A 21,955-nucleotide genomic window follows, 5' to 3' on the forward strand; every position below is an offset into this window, starting at 1 on the left:
TATTCTTAACAATGAAACAGTCTTATTCTTGAGTTATTTGCTTGGGAGTATAATTATGCTGTTTTCCAGGATTCACCAGGAAAAGGGTGTTTCATTGCCAGATGTGCGTGCTTAGTTTATATATTGAACATATGTAAAGACTTTTCACTTCCTGCTGCAGTCACACCTCTTAAGAGTGGGCATTTAAACACTGAAATGTGCTAAGTGGGGCAAACTCTATAGGTATTACAAAGCCACAGGACTCACCACTTACCCTGCTCTTGTTTGGGCCCTTATTATGGTTTCATTTCCCAAATGACATTGGTAATACCGGGAAAATGATATAAGAATGTTCATGAACATCACTGGATTAGCAGTGATTCCCTCCCACCCACTTCTGGTAACATCTAAGAATTCATTTGTCTATTACTGAGTTAGAAACAGAAAGATCTTTTTCATTAAAAAAATATTAATTTAAGAACCTAATTATGACAAGGAAATCTCAAAAAAACAAGCCAACTTCAAAAGCTGAGACTATCACGTACCTCAAGTACGAATCCTTGATCTATTTTTGAAAGAAAAAAAAATGGAGGGAAATAATGTATTTATGCTTTTTAAAAACCTTGTGTGAATAAACATTAAATAAATTCATGGCTCCCTAGAATTTCAGCTCTGCAACTACATAATTACATACTACATGAAGCAGATAATTCTTTAGCTATAGGTTTGTGGCACTGAACTGAATAGTTACATGCATTTTTTTCTTTGTAGCCTGAAAATTTATAATTTGCAACCATAAGAAAAAAAATCAATACAATGAAAAAGCTCCAAATCAGTGGACGGATTACTCCAAGATTTTGCAAACCAGCTCAGCTGCTTTAGTTATCTCCACTTCAGCTAAAAGCTAAATAATTCAATAAACCTCATTTGCTACAGAGCATGTTATCCTGACAGCATTCCCAAATGCTTTACAGTTAATAGAGTTACAGTAAAATGATAAATCAGAACTGAGAGAGAAAGGAAGTTTAAAAGTACAGAGGAAAAGGGCATTGTCAAAAAGAAAAATAAAAACATGGCAGATTGCAAGGAGCAGGAAAGAGGAATTAGGTAGAGTCAGGCAGGGAAAAAAGCAAAGCTGATATGTTGTTGTCAGGTGCCATTGAGTTGATTTTCGACTCGTAGTGACCCCATGTGACAGAGTAGAATTGCCCCACAGGGTTTTCTATGCTATAATCTTTGCAGGAGCAGATTGCCAGGTCTTTGTCCTGTGGAGATGCTGGGTGGGTTTGAACCTCTAACCTTTCTGTTAACAGTAGAGTGCTTAATTGTTGCACCACCAATGCTCCTTAGAGTTAATAAAAGGGTTCATTATAGAGTCATCCTTAAGGGCAATACGAATCAATTCTGCAGAGAGCTCCTGAGAAGAGCACAGAATGCCTCCTGGAATTCTCTATCTGAAGGATGGGAAACTGGCCCCCATCCCATTAGTCAAAGGGTTGCCCCCCCATTGATCTCATCCATGTTGACTCGCCACACTTCCAAGCTGTTCAGAGTGCTCCCAGTAGACAGCCTGAAGCTTTGGAATAGTTCTGGGGCCAGAAGGGAAGGTGTGCGCTTGAGACTGGATGCTCTCAGCCAGGAAGTGAGTGGAGTCTTCACAGAACTGTCTGTGCAGCTCCAGCTAAATCACAAGCAAGACCAAGAGGATATAAATCGGGATACTAGAGGCATCTGACACACACACCCGCAAACTTACACTTTCTATCTCTATATTCTCTGAAATTTTCATGAGCATGTATTATTTGGTAATCGGCCGAGACAATAAAGAAAGCAACAGAAATTGGATCAAGATGATAGATTAAGCACATGCATTTACCTTCTCTTCTACCTCAAATCTCATAAGACATATCTTAAAAGGAAGAGAAACCCAACAAACAGGGCACTAAGAAAAGGACGATTAGTGTTTTAGGAATTTTTAGGAGATCCTGAAATATAGAAAAGAAGCAGGATCTAATCTAGAGAGATAAAAAATCAGAGGTGATTACATCCCAAAACAAGTCCAGGAGAAGGAATGGTTTAGGGTTGTTCCAAGCCGGGGTCAAAGAATACAAGAGGAGGAGGCCCTAGGACAGGATAATTCAATGAGGAGTGTCCCCTTCCCTGCTTGCATTACATATCAGGCAGCTGTGGTATTTGCCTGTGGGATAAAAAAAGTTAGTGGGGATCCTGGGACCAAAGGAACAGAGCAGAACACAGTATCTACTTACCCCCAGAAATGACAGGGAACCTCCAGTCTCTCCAGACAGCATGTTCTGCTCCTTCTTCACAGTCCCTGAAGACAGGCAACGTATGATAAACAGGACAGGCAGGCAAATGCATTCACAAATAAAAGATGAGCAGACATCTAGCTCAACTGGCATAACACAGTTTATAAAGAAAATTTCCTACATCCTACTTTGGTAAGTAGAGTCTGGCATCTTAAAGATTGTGAGCAGCCATCTGAGTACTCCACTGGTCTCACCCCATCTGGAGCAAGGAGGAATGAAGAAAACCAAAGACATAAGGGAAAGATTAGTCCAAAGGACTAATGGATCACAACTATCACAGCCTCCACCAGACTGAGTCCAGCACAACCAGATGGTGCCCAGCTGCCACTACCAACTGCTCTGACAGGGATCACAATAGAGGGTCCCAGACAGAGCTGGAGAAAATTGCAGAACAAAATTCTGATTCACCGAAAAAAACAAAACAATAACAGACTTACGGATCTGACAGAGACTGGGGAAACCCTGAGAGTATGGCCCCTGGACACTTTTTTAACTCAGTACTCAAGTCACTCCTGAGGTTCACCCTTCATCCAAAGATTAGACAGGCCCATAAAACAGAACGAGACTAAATGGGCACACCAGCCCAGGGGCAAGAACCAGAAGGCAGGAGGGGACAGGAAAGCTGGTACTGGGGAACCCAAGATGGAGAAAGGGAGAGTGTTGACATGTCATCAGATTGGCAACCAATGTCACAAAACAATATGTGTATTGTTTAATGAGAAACTAATTCGCTCTGTAAACCTTCCTGTAAAGTACAATTAAAAAAAAAAAAAAAAGATAAGCAGACAATCAACAGACCCAAACATTTTGAGAGGAATCAGTACCATGAAAGAGAAGCATCAAGCTCAGCTAACAGAAAGAAGTAACATCAGAGGAAACTAAGTTAATCAATGAAAGAGAAGATAAATTTAAAATAAATTTAATTAATTTTATTCAGCAAGATATTATGTCCATGACAAAATGATCAATGAGAAAACTTTGAAATTAAAAATTGATTTCTGAAACTGAAAATCCATTAGCTGATGAGGAGAACAAAGTTGGAGAGCAGCTTAGCAGAAGCAGGAACCAAAGAAATTCTGCGTGAACACAGGACAAAAGACAAAGAGATGGGAAGTCTGTGAAAACAGTTGAGAGCCAAGGAGATGCAATCCTCAAGGTCCAATATCTAATAGAAGTTACAAAAGGAAGAAAAAAAAAAGAGGAAGAGAGAATGGAAGGAAATAATAATACAAAGAAATCAGAGTTGAAGAAAAACATGAGTCTTCTGATTATAAAAGCCTACAAAGTATAGAGCAGGATGAAGGTTTTAAAATATAGTTTATAATTTTACATGTGGTTTAGAATCCATGATTTATTTATAAAAGCCCAGAATTTGAGTGGAATAAATCATAAACACAAAACTGAAATACACTAACTGGCTGTGCCTTGAGTTAAATTAATCCTGAAAACTTTTTTTACTGAATCACAGAGCTGAAGTTATTTGTTTGAAATAAATCATTTGGAATTAAAAATGAAAGTAATGTATGAGAAAAGCCTCTTAAAAAGAGAAATATCAAACCAAATAATGCTGAACTCACCTGGGTTTGTTTTTTGTTTTGTTTTTGTTTTGGTATTGGCTCCCCATTGCTTTCAGAATGTAGTTTTTAGTTTCCTAGCACTTAGCACAGGACTTGACACATAAGATGAACTCAATAAATGCCTGGTGAATGAATGAGTGAATAGTGAATGAAGGAATAAATAGATCATGGAGATTAAAAGAGTGTTGCAATCTTGGAGATAAATCAAAATAGTAGGTAATTCAAAGTCATTTCTATTTGGCTTAGAAATACATATTTGTGATTTTTTTTCAGAAGATTCACTTTTCTATTTATGTTCCAATAAGGTTATTTAAATGAATTCACATTCCCTGAAACACATCACTGTTGTTGTTTGGTGCCGTCCAGTCAGTTCCAACTCAAAGCAACCCAATGTACAAGAGAACAAAACTGCTCGGCTCTGCACCGTCCTCGCAGTTGTTGTTCTGCTTGAGCCCACTGATGCAGCATCTGTGTCAATCCATCGCATTGACAGTCTTCCTCTTTTTCACTAACCCTCGACTTTACCAAGCATGATGTCCTTCTCCAGGGACTGGTCCTTCCTGATAGCATGTCCAAAGTACGTGAGACAAACTCCCGCCATCCTTGCTTCTAAGGAGCATTCTGGCTGTACTTCGTCCAAGTCAGATTTGTTCATTCTCCTGGCAGTGCATGGTATATTCAATATTCTTTGCCAACACCACAATTTAAGTGCGTCAATTCCTATTCAGTCTTCCTTATTCATTGTCCAGCTTTTGCATGCGTATGAGGCAATCAAAAATACCATGGCTTAGGTCAGGCGCGCCTTAGTCTTCAAAGTGACATCTCTGCTTTTTGACACTTTAAAGAGGTTTTTTTGCAGCAGATTTACTCAATCCAACGCATCATTTGATTCCTTTGACTGCTGCTTCCATGGGCATTGATTGTATGAAATAGATGAGTTGATGAGTGGGAGATAGAGCCAATGAAGTAGGTTTTAAGTTCACACCAGGTCTTTGGGTAGAACAGTTTGTGCTCAGCTACTAATCTTAAGGTTGGTGGTTCAAATCTCCCCAGTAGTGCTGAGGAAGAAAGGCCTGGTGATCTGCTTCTGTAAAGATTACAGCCAAGAAAATGCTACAGAGCTCAGTTCTACTCTGTAACTCAGCGAGCCACCATGAGTCGGCATTAACTCAACAGCAATGGGTTTGATTTTGGTTTATGCCCATACCCACCCCCAGTTCACCTCCAAGGATAGGAGCCTGCCATCTGCCAATATCTCCTACAGCAAGATACACTAGACACAATAGTGATGATACAGATACAGGGGTCTTTGTCCCTGTTTGCTCTACTCCACCTTCCCTCTTGCTGCCGTTTTCAGATCTTATCTTTGAGCAGTGACCTTGTTCCTGTTCCTACTTCCGTTATGCCACAACCTTAAGCAGGTAAAATTAAGCACATAGAAAGGTGGATCAAAAAGCACTACAAGTAGTAGGTTGACATTGTTTGGGGATTAACACTCTATTTTGAGTCCTCCACAAAGTGGATGTTTTGTATAATGATAATCGAGAGCAGCTAAACACAAAGCTTTTGTTCTCTACCTTGATTTGTATTTATCAAGCCAGGAACTCAAATCAAGGGGAGAAAAGACCATTTAAAAATCAAGATTGTGAATCAGCAATGACATCTAGAGTTCTAACAATTCAACCAGAGCAACAGTTAGTATATATATGATAATTATTGCCAGCATAAATTACCTTGTTAATTGCTTTTATTGTTGATGAGCAGTTTCCAAACTCACAAAAAATTTTTTTCATAATATTAACCAAGACCTTTGGGAATTGTTCAATAAAGTTTGGAAAGATATTGCAATAAAAGACTCCATTACTTCTGCAAATTCGTTTCATTTTCTGTTCTGTAGGATATTTCTGCAGCTGCCTGACTTCTGTTTGAATATTTTTTCAATGCTTTAAAGTATACAAAAAACCATGGTTCAATTCAAACATAATGTATTTTATAAGATAGCCAGTTCTTATCAGAAACATCATTTTTCCTCATTTTCTTTCATGTATGTCAAATTCTACTTTTTTTTTCAATTTTTTAAAATTGTATTTTAAATGAAGGTTTACAAAACAAACTAGTTTCTCATTAGTTACTACACACGTTGTTCTATGACTTTGGTTAACAACCCCACGACATGTCAACACTCTCTCTTCTCAGCCCTGGATTCCCTATTACCAGCTTTCCTGTTTCCACCTGTCCCTGCCCCAGGGCTGGTGCCTTCCAGTCCCTGCCCCAGGACTGGTGTGCCCCATTAGTCTTGTTTTGTTCCATGGGCTTGTTCAATCTTTGGCTGCAGGGCAAACCTCAGGAATGACCTCATTACTGAGCTGAAAGGGTGTCCAGGGGGCATACTCTCAGGGTTTCTCCAATCTCTTTCAGGCCAGCAAGTCTGGTCTTTCTTTTTGAGTTAGAATCAAATTCTACTTTTAGAAGGTTATTTAGGAAAAAACCCAAGTGTCCATCAGCAGAAGAATGGATAAACAAAATGTGGTATATGCATACAATGGAATATTATTCATCCATAAAGAGAAATGAAGTTCTAATACGCGCTAGGACATGGCTAAGCCTTGGAAACTGTGCCAAGTGCAATAAGTCAGACACAAAAAGACAAGTTTTATGATCCCACTTGCGTAAAATATCCAGAATAGGCAAATGCGTAGAGGCATAAATTTACTAGAGGTTCCGAGAGCTGGAGGGAGACGGGAATGGGGATTATTGCTGAAGCGGTACCGAGTTTCTGTTTGGGGTGTGAAACTTCTGGAAATGGATAGTGGTCATGGTAGCACATCATGGTGAAACTAATTTATGTCACTGAACTATACTCTTAATGGTTAAAATGACAGATTTTTGTTACATGTGTCTTTATCACAGTAAAATTAAAATTAAAAAGATCTGTTTGCCAAATGCCTTGTAATCATTTTTATTCAATTTTTGAAGTAAATTGCTATCATCGTCCTTATTATTAGATTAAGAAACTAAGAAGCATACAGTTTAAATAATTTTCCCAAAATTACATAAAACTCAAAACCCCTTGCTTATTAAAGAGTTGTTTATTTAGGAAGCCATAGCTTATGATTTTTAAATTAATAGATTCCATGATATTTAATGTAGATGACCTATATTGTAGCTTAATACTTTACGTCAATGATTAAGAAGAATTTAGCCCCAAATTATGCTGAGCATGTGCAGAGTAACAGCTCTGTGCTGCTTGTTCATCATTTTAATCATTAAAATACATTTAATTAAGCATCCAGTTCTGGACCTTCCATAGTAGAAAATGAACCAAGTGAAAGCTATAGACCCTTCTTTTGGGAGAGTTTCAAAGTTATGTGTGAGCATCAGTATTCTATTGTTGACCCTGACTAATGCCTAAACCTATTTCTGCATCCCCACCCCTCATCTCCACCAAATACCTCCAGAAATAGATAAGTAGGAGCTTGTCCAGTATGATTAAAGGTACTTGAGATATCCTTGCCCTCATTCCAAGGACTATTAAGGAATCTGTTAACTCATTTCATAACTAACAACAAATCTTAAAATGCAAGTGACTCTGGAGGACTTAGCTTTTAAGGCATAGTCTTTTGGCTATTGGAAGCAAGAAAATGTCAGTACTACTTAGTGGTACTTGGCTGAAAGCAGAGAATACCAGAAAGATGTTTACCTGTGTTTTATTGGCTATGCAAAGGCATTCGACAGTGTGGATCATAACAAATTATAAACAACACTGTGAAGAATGGGAATTCCAGAACACTTAATTGTGTTCATGAGGAACCTGTACATAGATCAAGAAGCAGTCATTCAAACAAAACAAGGGGATGCTGAGTGGTTTAAAATTAGGAATACATACTTATTCAGTTTGTATGCTGAGCAAATAATCTGAGAAGCTGAGCTATATGAAGAAGAATACAGCATCAGGATTAGAGGAAGACTTGTTAACAACCTGTGATACACAGATGATACAACCTTTATTGCTGAAATCGAAAAGAACTTGAAGCACTTACTGATGAAGATCAAAGACTATAGTCTTCAGTATGGATTGCACCTCAACAAAAATCCTCGCAACTGGATCAATAAGCAACATCATGATAAATGAACAAAAGATTGAAGTTGTCAAGGATTTCATTTTACTTGGATCTACAATCAACACCCATAGAAGTACCAGTCAAGAAATCAAACGAAGCATCGCGTTGGGCAAATCTGCTGCAGAAGACCTCTTTGAAGTGTTAAAAAGCAAAGATGTCACTATGAGGACTAAGGTGAGACTGACCCAATCCATAGCATTTTCAATTGTTTCATATGCATGCGAAAGCTGGACAGTGAGTAAGGAAGACCGAAGAAGAATTGATGCCTTTGAATTACAGGGTTGGCAGAGAATATTGAATATATAATGGACTGCTAGAAGAACAAACAAATCTGTCTTGGAAGAAGTACAGCCAGAATGCTCCTTAGAAGCAAGGGTGGAGAGACTTTGTCTCACATACTTTGGATATGTTATCAGGAAGAACTCTTCCCTGGAGAAGGGCATCATGCTTGGTAGAGGATCAGTGAAAACGAGGAAGACTGTTAATGGGATGGACTGACACAGTGGCTGCAACAATGGACTCAAGCATAACAACGATTGTGAGGATGGCTCAGGGCTGGGCAGTGTTTCGTTCTGTTGTACATAGGGTGGCTATGAGTCAGAACCAACTTGGTGGTGCCTAACAACGACTACCACCACCTAATGACAGGATTTATCTCATAACTTAACTTTTTTTATTACCGTGCTTTAGTTATTTGAGTTGCCTGGTTGTACAAATCGTTAAGCAGTCAGCTGCTAACCAAAAGGTTGGTAGTTCAAACCCACTTAGCTGCTCCAGGGGAGAAAGACCTGGACCTGCTTCCATAAAGACTACAGCCAAGAAAACCAATGTGGCCGTTCTACTCTGTTACATGAGGTTGCTGTAATTTGAAACTGACTGGAACCTAACAACAACAACAAAGTTACCCATTCAATCGTGATAATTCCTTATCACTCAAAACAAATGTAAGAAAAACGTAGAACCAATTACCAGAAGATAGATTAAATCACGTAGGAATATGCAAGATAAGTCAGCAAAGCGGGGAGGGGAAAGCTTCCTAAGTACAAAATGATGAATGACAATTTTGGCCAAAGTTGAAAATTGGCAGGAAAGAAAAAAATCTTGTGGGAGACTGTAAATTAAACATAGGTCCGCTCTACAATTGTTGTCATTCCAAGAGCTTGGAGCACAGTTGCAGCAGGAAGACCTCAAGGTGGATGAAGAGATCTGAGTCTACACTGGCTGAGCTTCTGATACACTCTACTTGAGAGATCTGTTGCTGACTTAAATTGTTAGTTCCATATTGTTTGTTTTTCACCAATTGCTGCCATGGCTCCCACACTAAAATTCTTTTATTCGATTTAGGGGTTGTAGGGAATAGGTTAACTATCCAGGAGATAGACAGGACATCTGTGAAAGGAGCTGTGCTTACAAGGAAGAGAATTTCCAAGGTTCAGACCCAGAACCACTCAAGAAGTCAACTGTTCTTTGCCTACTGGATGTACTAGAAGTATGTAAGGACAATGGTGGAAAGTCAAGGTCAGCCTATATATATTTACGGCAGCATTTTTTATTAATTGACTTATTATTGTTTGTTGTATTCATTATACTCTGTTTCCTGAAAGGATTTTTGTGGAGGCTTTGTATTTTATTTACCACAGCAGCTTCATTTATTAGTCTTCTATTCCCAACTAGATTGTATAATGCTTGATACTTAAAAGCATGTCTAAGTTTCTTTCCTATCTCCTGCAGTGCCTGGTATGATGTTGAACAATATATACACAAAAACAATACAGAATATTCTAATAATCAGCATAAGTACATAGTAACTACTCGTTGCTTTAATTAATACAGCCATGTTACACATTCTATCCCTTCTCCTGGATCCCACAAGAAGGTATCGTGATCATAGGGCAGCTATATGTCCTTGTTTGCCTAAAACGATCCTGATTTACACCTGTTTTCCTGTCATAATCATTACTAGTGTTCCCTTGCACTCTCAAAAATGTGCTGGTTTAGACAATAAATTATATAACCACCCTATTGATCAGGCACAACCAAGAGACTTCCCAGTAGTTTCCAATATACAAAAAGTAATTTGGCTTTAGCAGTAAATGAATGCTTTGAGGCAAAAGACAACCACAAAGTGCAAAGTTAAGGTTACATTTTTAACTACTTGCCATTTCCTATCTAAAACAGGTTATCTCTATATAAATTTAAGTCAACTCTGCCCTCTACTGTCTTATGACAGTATTATGACTCCATGAAGAGAGCACTGTTTCTTTCAGCTTTATTGATTGAAGCTGATTGCATTAGTTAGTCCTGTTAATTAAAGTGGTGGTCCTCAACGTTGGCTGAGGTTGAGCTTTCAGAAATCCCCACTGCCTGTACTGCATCCCAGATCAATTAAATCAACATCTCTGGGGATGAGACCTAAGGGCTAATTTTTTTAAAGCTCCCCAGTTGGTACCAATATGAAGTCAAGGTTGAGAACTACTGCTTAGAATATTAGATCAAATAGTCTGTTGTGGTTTACTTACTTTTTGATAGCCTAGATTATACTAAACTCCTAGTCATGCCTGGGGAAGCATTGGGGGATTGGAAGGGAAAGAATGAGTGCATCAGAACAAAACTACATCCCTACTGGAGAAATGACGCTAAAAAAAATTCTAAGGAATGGTGTCTTCTTTGGATATTGGCCTAGTTATATAGTGCTTCTGTGATAGAAATACCACAAGTGGATGGCTTTAACAAACAAAATTTTATTGTCTCATAGTCTAGGAGGCTAGAAGTCTGAATTCAGGGTGCCAGCTCCAGGGGAATGCTTTCTCTCTCTGACAGCTCTAAGGGAAGGTCCTTGTCATTGATCTTCCCCGGTCTAGGATTTTCTCAGTGCAAGGACCCCAGGTCCAAAGAACGTACTCTGCTCCCAGCTCTTGTTTCTTGGTGGTCTGAGGTCTCTGTCTCTTAGCTCACTTCTCTCTCCTTTTATCTCTTATAAGATAAAAGGTAGTGTAGACCACAGCCCGAGGAAAGTCCCTTTACATGGATCGGGGTTGTGACCTATGTAAGGGTGTTGCATCCTACCCTAATACTCTTTAACAAAACCTAATTTTCCTCATTAACTGAAGGCAGAGATTAGGATTTACAATACCTAGGAAAATTACATCACATCACAAAATGGAGGACAACCATACAATATTGGGAATCACGGTCTAGCCAAGTTCTTGGAGAACACAATTCAATCCACGACAGGAATTAAAATACTTTTTTATCTACAGTGATGGTATAGACAGTGTTGTTGTTTGGTGCCGTCAAGTAGATTTCGACTCATAGTGACCGTATGTACAACAGAACAAAACACCACCTGGTCCTGCACCATCCTCACAATCATTGCTGTGCTTGATCCCATTGTTGTAGCCACTGTGTCAATACATCTTGTTGAGGGTCTTCCTCTTTTTTGCTGACCCTCTACTTTACCACACATAATGTCCTTCTCCAGGGACGGGTCCTTCCTGATAACATGTTCAAAGGACAAAACATGGCCATCTAAGATACTCCACTGGTCTCACCCCATCTGGAGCAAGGAAGAATGAAGAATACCAAAAACACAACGAAAAGATTAGTCCAAAGGACTAATGGACCGCAACTACCATGGCCTCCACCAGACTGAGTTTAGCATAACTAGATGGAGCTCAATTACTACCACTGACTGCTCTGACAGGGATCACAATAGAGGGTCCCAGACAGAGCTGGAGAAAAATGTACAACAAAATTTTAACTCACTCACACGCACACAAAAAGACCAGACTTGCTGGTCTGACAGAGCCTGGAAAAACCCTGAGAATATGGCCCCTGGAGACACTTATAGCTCAGTAATGAAGTTACTTCTGAGGTTCACCCTTCAGCCAAAGATTACACAGGCCCATAAAACAAAACAAGACCAAACTGGCACACCAGCCCAGGCATAAGCACCAGAAGGTAGGAGGGGACAGGAAAGTTTGTAATGGGGAACCTGAGGTGGAGAAGGGGAGAGTGTTGACATGTCATTCAGTTGGCAACCAATGTCACAAAGCAATATGTGTATTGTTTAATGAGAAACTAATTTGCTCTGCAAACCTTTATCTAAAGTACAATAAAAAAAATTAAAAAACAAACTTTATATTATAAAAAATAAAGTACGTGAAACAAAGTTTCGCCATTCTTGCTTCTAAGGAGCATTCTGGCTGTACTTCTTCCAAGACAGATTTGTTCGTTCTTCTGGCAGTCCATGGTATATTCAATATTCTTTGCCAACACCATAATCCAAATGCATCAATTCTTTTTCGGTTTTCCTTATTCATTGTCCAGCTTTCGCATGCAGACGAGGCAATTGAAAATACCATGGCTTAGGTCAGGAGGACCTTAGTCTTCAAGGTGACGTCTTTGCTTTTTATCATTTTAAAGAGTTCTTTTGCAGCATATTTCCCGAGTGCCATTTGTCATTTGATTTCTTGACTCCTGCTTCCATGGATGTTGATTGTGGATCCCAGTAAAATGAAATCATTGACAAATTCCATCTTTTCTCCATGTTATGGATTGAATTTTGCCCCTCAAAAATATCTGTAAACTTGGCTAGATCATGATTCCCAGTATTGTATAATTGTCCACCATTTTGTCATCTGATGTGATTTTCTTATGTGTTGTAAATCCTATCACTGTAACGTTAATGAGATGGATTAGTGGCAGTTATATTGATGAGATCTACAAGATTAGACTGTGTCTTAAGCCACTCTCTTTTGAGATATAAAAGAGAGAAGCAAGCAGAGAGACGGGGGGGACCTCTTACCACCAAGAAAACAGTGCCAGGAGTAGAGCATGTCCTTTGGACCGCAAGTTCCTGCTTGGAGAAACTTCTCTACGAAGACAAAGGCCTTCCTCCAGAGCTGACAGAGAAAGCCTTCCCCTGGAGCTGACAGCCTGAATTTGGACTTGTAGCCTCCTAGGCTGTGAGAGAATAAACTTCTGTTTGAAGCCATCCACTTGTGGTATTTCTGTTATAGCAGCGCTAGATAACTAAGACACTCCGTTTACCAAGATGTTGCTCATTGGTTCAGTTGTGAGGATTTTGTTTTCTTTATGTTGAGGTGTAATTCATACTGAAGGCTGTGGTCTTTGATCTTCATTAGTAAGTGCTTCAAGTCCTCTTCACTTTCAGCAAGCAAGGTTGTGTCATCTGCATAATGTAGGTTGTTAATGAGTCTTCCTCCAATCCTGATGCCCCGTTCTTCTTTATGTAATCCAGCTTCTCAGATTATTTGCTCAGCATATAGATTGAATAAGTATGGTGAAAGATTAAACCCTGATGCACACCTTTCCTGACTTTAAACCACTCTGTATCCCCTTGTTCTGTTTGAATTTGATCTATGTACAACTTCCTCATGAGCATAATTAAATGTTCTGAAATTCCCATTCTTCACAATGGTTATCCATAATTTGTTATGATCCACACAGTCAAATGCCTTTGTAGTCAATAAAACTGGTATTCTCTGCTTTCAGCCAAGATCCATCTGACATCAGCAATGATATTCCTTGTTCTGCCTCCTCTTCTAAATCTAGCTTGGATTTCTGGCAGTTCCCTGTTTATGTAGTGCTACAGCTGCTTTGGAATTATCTTCAGCAAAATTTTACTTGTGTGTAATATTAACGATATTCTTTTTGATTATTTCTGCCTTCTGTTGGATACCTTTTTTTGGAATGGGCACAAATATGGATCTTTTCCCATTGGATGACCAGGTAGCTGTCTTCCAAATGTCTTGACATAGTCGTGAGCACCTCCAGTGTTGCATCCCTTTGTTAAAACGTCTCAGTTGGTATTCCATCAATTTCTGGAGCCTTCTTTTTCCCCAATGCCTTCAGTGCAGCTTGGACCTCTTGCTTCAGTACCATAGGTTTTTGATCATATGCTACCTCCTGAAATGACTGAATGTCAACCAATTCTTTTTGGTATGGTGACTCGGTATTCCTTCTATCTTTTTTGATGCTTCTTGAGTTTTTCGCCCATGGAATCCTTCAATATTTCAACTCAAGGTTTGAATTTTTTCTTCAGTTCTTTCAGCTTGATAAATGCTGAGAGTGTTCTTCCCTTTCGGTTTTCTAACTCCAGATCTTTGCATGTGTCATTACAACACTTTACTTTGTGTTCTCAAGCCACCCTTTGAAATCTTCTGTTTGACCCTTTTACTTCATCATTTCTTCCATTTGCTTCAGCTACTCGATGTTCAAGAGCAAGTTTCAGAGTCTCTTCTGACATCCATTTTGGTCTTTTCTTTCTTTCCTGTCTTTTTAATGACCTCTTGCTTTCTTCATGTATGATGTTCTGGATGTCATTTCACAACTCATCCGGTCTTTGGTTGTTAGTGTTCAATGTGTCAAATTTATTCTTGAGGTGTTCTCTAAATTCAGATGGGATATATCCAAGGTCATATTTCGGCTCCTGTGGATTTATTTTACTTTTCTTCAGCTTCAACTTGAACTTGCATGTGAGCAACTCACGGTCTGTTCTGCAGTTGGCCCTGACCTTGTTTTGACTGATAATATTGAGCTTTTCCATTGCCTCTTTCCACAGGTGTAGTCATTTTGAATCCTGTGTATTCCATTTGGTGAGGTTCACTTGTATAGCTGCTGTTTGTGTTGTTGAAAAAAAGGTATTTCCAATGAATAAGTCATTGGCCTTGCAAAATCCTGCTGTGCAATCTCTGGTGTTGTTTCTATCATCAAGACCATATATTCCAACTACTGATCCTTCTTTGTTTCCAGCTTTCAAATTCCAATTAGCAATAATTATCAATGCATCTTGATTGTATGTTTCATCGATTTCATATTCCAGAAGTTGAAAAAAATCTTCATTTTCTTCATATTTGGCACTAGTGATTGATTCATAAATTGGAATAATAGTCGCATTAACTGGTCTTCCTTATTGGCATATGGATATCATCCTATCACTGACAGCATTGTACTTCAGGGTAGATCTTGAAACGTTCCTTTTGACGATGAATGCAATGCCATTCCTTTTCAAGTTGTTATTCCCAGCATAGTAGACCATATGATTTTCCAATTCATAATGGCCAGTACCAGTCCATTTCAGCTCACTAGTTCCTAGGATATTGATCTCTACGCATTTCATTTCATTTTTGATGACTTCCAATTTTCCTAGATTCACACTTTATACATTCCATGTTCCAATTATTAATGAATGTTTGCAGCTGTTTCTTCTCATTTTGAGTCATGCCATATCAGCAAATGAAGGTCTCAAAAGCTTAACTCCATCCACGTCATCAAAGTCGACTCTAGTTTGAGGAGGCACCTCTTCCCCAGTTGCATTTTCAGTGCCTTCCAATCTGAGGGGGCCTCATCTTCCAGAAATGAGTCCATTCAGCCATCAGCTTTGATGCCACAGTTCAGCTCCAATTCTCTGCTGATGGCGTTGTCTTCCAGTATAGCCAAGAAAGTTGGACCAAAAGATAGGGCGCAAATGAGGTAGAGCCCATTGCATTAAACAACTGCTTCCTTTTTCGGTGAATGATCAAAGCCTTGTTAATGGGGTTTATTATATGGAAAAGCACTGATGTGAAAGCCCAGGAAATCTGCTGGAGTGGAAGTTGCACTAATTAGAACATTAACTAAATTAAGTTACTGGGGGAAAATGAATCCCAAAGGGAATAGAAAGGAAAGGAGAAAGAGAAAAATCATTAATAATCAGCAAGGAAGAGACAGCTTTTGCAGAAAACCAACCAAGAAGCAGGTTTTTAATAATAAACCAAAAGTTTACATTCCATTTCCTTTTTCCAAAGTTCACCAGGAAAAGCTAATGTATCTAGTGTCCATGAGATTGACTTTGTTAGAAGAGATATCATTCCTCTTAAAAATGAACTCTTAAACAAAACTGTGGCATCACCCAGAAGTGTTAACATGAGAAAGAAGGGGTCACTTGGGAAATATGATCATGAGCATCTGAGTAAAAATCCCCTATGAAAACAGCAAAGGCCTCTTAATACTGAAAGGAGGAGGGGAGAGGAAGGTGTGTGGGACTGATGGTGAGTTCCTTATACACAGTATCTATGATTGCATTATTTGGTTCTTCAATTCAGCCCAAAGCAAGACTCTTAGGGTAAGTGGGGACAAGGTAGAGGTTTGGAAGCAGCATCAGGAACTACCTTAAATGATTGTATCTGTGGTTTATCGGAAACTTTAGAAAATTCTTAAAAAGAAAATTCATCTGTATTTTAGAGATGTCTTCTCCTAACCAAAATGTCTGCCCAGGCTATAGATACATATGACTTCTGTCTGGACAGAAAAGAGTCCCAACTACACAAAGAGATTAGGTTCATTTTAATCACCTATTGGTGACTAACTGTTCAGTCTTTATCAGTTCTTTTCCTATCTGAATTTTCTTCCTCCCTTGCCCTACTAAGCTTCTTGCTTATAATTCAGCAGAAGGAGAGTACTTTGAGTAATTTGAAAATTTATGATTCACTCTGGGAAGTAAAATACGTTTCATTTTATGTAAACAGATAGAGTCAGCATCTGATTAAACATTAGAAAACTATGTGCTTTATAACCACATATACATGTAATTCTTAGAGCTTATAGTTATGCCTTCAACTGTAATTAACCTTTAGAAGCAGCTTGTGTTATTTCACATAATTGTATTTAGGTGATCAGCCTTATTGAAACACTCGAAACTTATTCTTTCAGAACACAATCAAAGATTAATGAACATGTACTGTTGTCAAGACTTGAGAGGTCTTACAACTAAAAACCGAAAAATGAAAGACACGTGGGAACAAGATAATTAGGAATTTACGGCTTTTTGAAATTTCATTCCCAGTCTAAGTTTCATTCCCAAACAATAAAGACATCACCATTACATATTATATGTAAGACACTTGCCAGGAACCAGGTGAACAAAGAGGGAGCACACATGATTTGTACATAGAGGACTCACTTTATGTTGGGGAGATAAGACATGTACATTGAAATATATATGTACCTCTAAACAAATAAACAAACAAAACTACCAGATAACACATACTGAGTGCTAAATGAATAATATATAAGCAAGGTGACTACTTGCCCCAGCTTCTTCTGGGCAGTCCTAGTTTATGCCTGTCATTCCAAAGTAATAGTGTCCCCTTTAACTCTCAAAAGACACGATTTGGAGGATAAATTTTATGGTCACCCTATATGCAAACCCACGGTCTAGAAATTAAGGAAGGGATTATCAATGGGCTCGGGCAGTTGGTGGGGAGCTCAGGGAGCTGGTAGAACTTGAGTTGGGCCTTGAAGGAAGAATAAGGTCATAGGCAAAAGGAGAGCATTCTCCAGGGGATTATCAAGAAGCAAAAAAAAAAAAAAAACCCATTGCTGTCTAGTCAATTCCAACTCATAGTGACCCTATAGGTTACAAAAACAAAAGCATTGAAATGGAAACAGGAATAAAGTACAGCCATTGAGCTACTTCAGGGGTCACCACTCACATTACATTCTCTGTGAACAGTGCCCTCTGGATTTGTTACTGTTGGCTCTAAAACCAAAACCATACCAAACCCATTGCCATCAGGTTGATTTCAACTCATAGCAACCCTATAGGACAGAGTAGAACTGCCCCACAGGGTTTCCAAGGAGCACCTGTTGGATTCGAACTACCAACCTTTTGGTTAGCAGCTGTAGCTCTTAACCACTGTGCCACCAGTGTTTCCGTTGGCCCTAAGGATGTGTTATATTTGTGGAGCAGTCAGAATACAACTGTAACAGGAGAAGAGAATTAGTGTAGAGGATTTGTGTGAGATAGGAATGGAAGAAAGCAAAGACCAGATAATGGAGGATATTAAATGCCAGATTAAGAAATTTTAATTTATCTTTTGGGTTATAGGAATCTAATTGAAGAGTTTTGAGTGGGAAATGATACCTACAACAAAATTATTTGGGAAGATTAATATTCCTACTAAAGTGTTGCATGTGTTGAAAGGAGAAGAAAGAGTAAGGAGACAAACTAGTTACAAAAGTGTTGGAAATGCCCAGGAGAGAGAAGATATGATTCTGAGCTATACATAATTGGACTAAACCAAAAGCAAAGAAGTTTTCTGAATAAACAGAACACTTTGAAGGCCACAGTAGCAGGGGCGGGGGTCTGGGGACCATGGTTTCAGGGGACATGTAGGTCAATTGGCATAATAAAATCTATTAAGAAAACATTCTGCATCCCACTTTGGTGAGTGGTGTCTGGGGTCTTAAACTCTAGGAAGTGGCCATCTGAGATGCATCAATTGGTCTCAACCCACCTGGATGAAAGGAGAATGAAGAAAACCAAGGACAGAAGCTAATTACAAGCCCAAGAGACAGAAAGGGCCACATAAATCAGAGACCCCATCAGCCTGAGACCAGAAGAACTAGATGGTGCCTGGCTACAACCGATGACTGCTCTGACAGGGAACACAACAGAGAATCCTTGATGGAGCAGGAGAATAGTGGGATGCAGACATCAAATTCTCATAAAAAGACCAGACTTGATGGTCTGACTGAGACTAGAAGGACTCTAGAGGTCATGGTTCCCAGACCTTCTGTTAGCCCAAGAAAGGCACCATTCCCAAAGCCAACTCTTCAGACAGAGACTAGACTGGACTATAAGATAGAAAATGATACTGGTGAGGAGTGAGATGCTTGGCTGAAGCAGACACATGAGACTATGTGGACAGCTCCTGTCTGGAGGAAAGATGAGAAGACCGCAGGGGACAGAAGCTAGCTAAATAGACATGGGGAATACAGGGTAGAAGGAAGGAGTGTGCTGTCTCATTAGAGGGAGAGCAACTAGGAGTACATAGCAAGGTGTATATAAATTTTTGTATGAGAGATTGACTTGATTTGTAAACTTTCACTTAAAGCACAATAAAAACAAAAAGATTCTGAGCTATAGTAATGGCAGTAGAAAGGGATGTGAGGAGATGGACCTGAGAGAGTTTGCAAAGGCAAGATTGAGAGAGGGAACAGTCAAGAATGACTCAAGATTTTGAACCTGAGTAACTGAGAAAATGATGGTATCATTGATAAATGTGGGTGTATTGAGGGAGGGGTTAGCTTCTTGGGGAAAAGGTGAGCCCTGCTCCAGGCATGATGAGTTTGAGACATCCATTTGGAAATGTCCAGCAGGAAATTTTAGACTGGAGCTCAGTAGGAGGTTGTGGCTAGAAATGTAGATTTAGGAATTCTGTGGAGAGTTGATAATGAAATGAAAAAGTCTTCTCATTTAAGATCATGAAGTTTCAAAAAGCAGTAAACTCCTCCCAAATTATTCTTCTGGCAGGAAGACAAAAATCTCTGTGTCCCTATAAACAGATAAGACATCAAAAGATTTCCTCAATTTACCCTTCATTCAAAGATTAGACAGGCCCATAAAACAAAACAAGACTAAAGGGGCACAACACCCCAGGGGCAAGGACTAGAAAGCAGGAGGGGACAGGAAAGCTGGTAATAGAGAACCCAAGGTCAAGAATGGAGAGTGTTGACGTGTCGTGAGGTTGTTAACCAATGTCATAAAACTGTATGTATACTGTTTAATGAGAAGCTAGTTTGTTCTGTAAACCTTCATCTAAAGGACAAAACAACAACAACAAAAAAAAAGATTGCCTCAAGTTTTGGAGGATAGCTGGATTGTGACCCCTGGCACATGATTCTGCCTTGTTACCTGTTAGTGTTCTTGATCTCTATCTTCACAGCACCCACCTTCCATTGCTCTATTTCAATACCATACTGAAGAAAGCTGACATTCCCTAAACAGAGGACTTATGTAACTCACATAAAAATAAAACCGCATCTAAGAAATTGCTGCTGTGGCTAGCTAACCTGAAACCAAATATTTGAAAGTTTTGATTTGCTTGACTTATTTTGCTTAATTAACATCTAGGCCTAGTTCGGCATTATCCTGCTAAGTAACTTGTAACCATAGGAGGAGAAGGAAGAAGGCTTAAGAACAGAAAAAGATACCAGGCAGTCATAATAGCTTAGGCTCTGAAAATAAACTAAAACACAAACTGAAAAAAATGAAAGACATGTGGGAACAAGATAATTAGGACAGAATCATCTCTTGGGAGTAAATAATCAAGATAACAACGCCACAAAAGAGCATCGAGTCAAAATCAAATGGAGATGTGAGAGGATGTTGAAAAGCTCCTGTAAGGAAAACCATTTTGTTCAATGTACTGATAGGTCGTTGTTGTTAGTTGCTGTCAAATTGACTCCGACTCATGATGCCCTTACGTATAATAGAATGAAACATTTCCAGGTCCTGTACCATCCTCATGATAGTTGATATATTTGAGGCCATTGTTGTGACTATTTTGTGAATCCAATCTCATTGAGAGTTTCCCTTGTATTCTCTGACCAAACATAATGTCTTTTTCTAGCAATTGGTCTTTCCTGGCTGATAAGCTAGGTGGAGAGAGAAGGCATGTTTAACTTCTACCTCATAGGAGTCAACATTGGGCTGTTGATCCTGAGTCTCCTTACCCCTTGTAAAGTTAGAAGGTCAGACTCTACTGACCAATACCATTTTTACAGAAGTACATTTGATAATTTCTTGAGAGTACTTCTAGCTCTGGGATTCTCTGGGGCTGTGATTGATTACCACACCTTGATTACCACCCACTTATTCTTATATCTTCACTAGGCTCTGGAATCATCTTCATCATCATCATCATCAGCAGCAACAGCAGCATTATCTTCGTCATCATATCTAACATTTATGGAACACTTAGCATATATCAGACCTGGGGCTATGTGGATTATCTCTTTTAACTCTCACGGCAACTCCATAAGACAGGTATATTCCCATTTTCAGGGGCCCATGGGTGGTACAAACAGTTAAATTACTAATAGTCAAAAGGTTGGTGGTTTAAACCCACCCAAAAGTGCCTTGGAAGGTAGGCCTGGTGATCTGCTTCCAAAAGTTCTCAGCCTTGAAAACTCTGTGGAGCAGTTGTACTCTGCACACATTGGATCGCCAGGAGTCAAAATCGACTTAAAGGCAACTAACAACAATTCCCATTTTGCAAATGAGGAAAAAAGGCACAGAGAAATGAAATACCTTGCCCGATATTTCAGAGCTCGTAAGTGATGGAGTTGGTATGTGCACTTACATAGGTATGTCTCCACACAAACACTTTAGAGGAAACTGTGATACTGATATATAGAAGGAAGAAGCCTAAGCAGTTTTAAAATTCATTACATGATAATGTACACTAGGGTTGGGCCTAGGCATAATTATGAAGTAAGCCTCCCCTGACTTGGGAGTCAAAATTTTATCCTTATGAAAGAACCTGATATTACTTAGATCTATAATACATACCCTATGTACCAGCCAAATTTGTTTTCCCACGTCTTTGTACTTTTGCACATGCTGTTCCCCCTGTCTGGGGGACATCCTGCCCAATATCCCCTGATGTCTGCCCATTCTTAAGAATCTGTTAGAGTATCAACTCTTTCAGAAAATCTTTGCTAACGTTGGGTCCCCCTTCTTTCTCTAACTTCTCTCAGACTGAGATACCTGCCCTTTCTTTGGCCCCCAATAGCAGCCCTCCCATTCTCATTGTGATCAAGTCAATTCTGATTCATAGCAATCCTATAGGACAGAGTAGAACTGCCCCATAGGGTTTTCAAGGCCATAAATCTTTATGGAGGCAGACTGTCGCATCTTTCTCCCACAGAGTGGGTAGAAGGTTTGAACTCTTAGGTTAGCAGCTGAGCGCTTAACCACTGTGGCAGCAGGGTTCCTCATAACATCCCTAAGAGCAGTTATTACACTATAATGTAATCACTGGCTTTTCCTTCACACCAGACTGTGAGCTACTTGAAGGCAGGCACGGAGCAGGTACTCTAAACATGAAGTGAATTGAATCATATAGTGAATTGAATATACTTCTTTCAGGTATATTTCTAT

This window comes from Elephas maximus, chromosome 10, assembly GCF_024166365.1.
Source record: "Elephas maximus indicus isolate mEleMax1 chromosome 10, mEleMax1 primary haplotype, whole genome shotgun sequence".
In the NCBI taxonomy this organism is placed as follows: Eukaryota; Metazoa; Chordata; class Mammalia; order Proboscidea; family Elephantidae; genus Elephas; species Elephas maximus.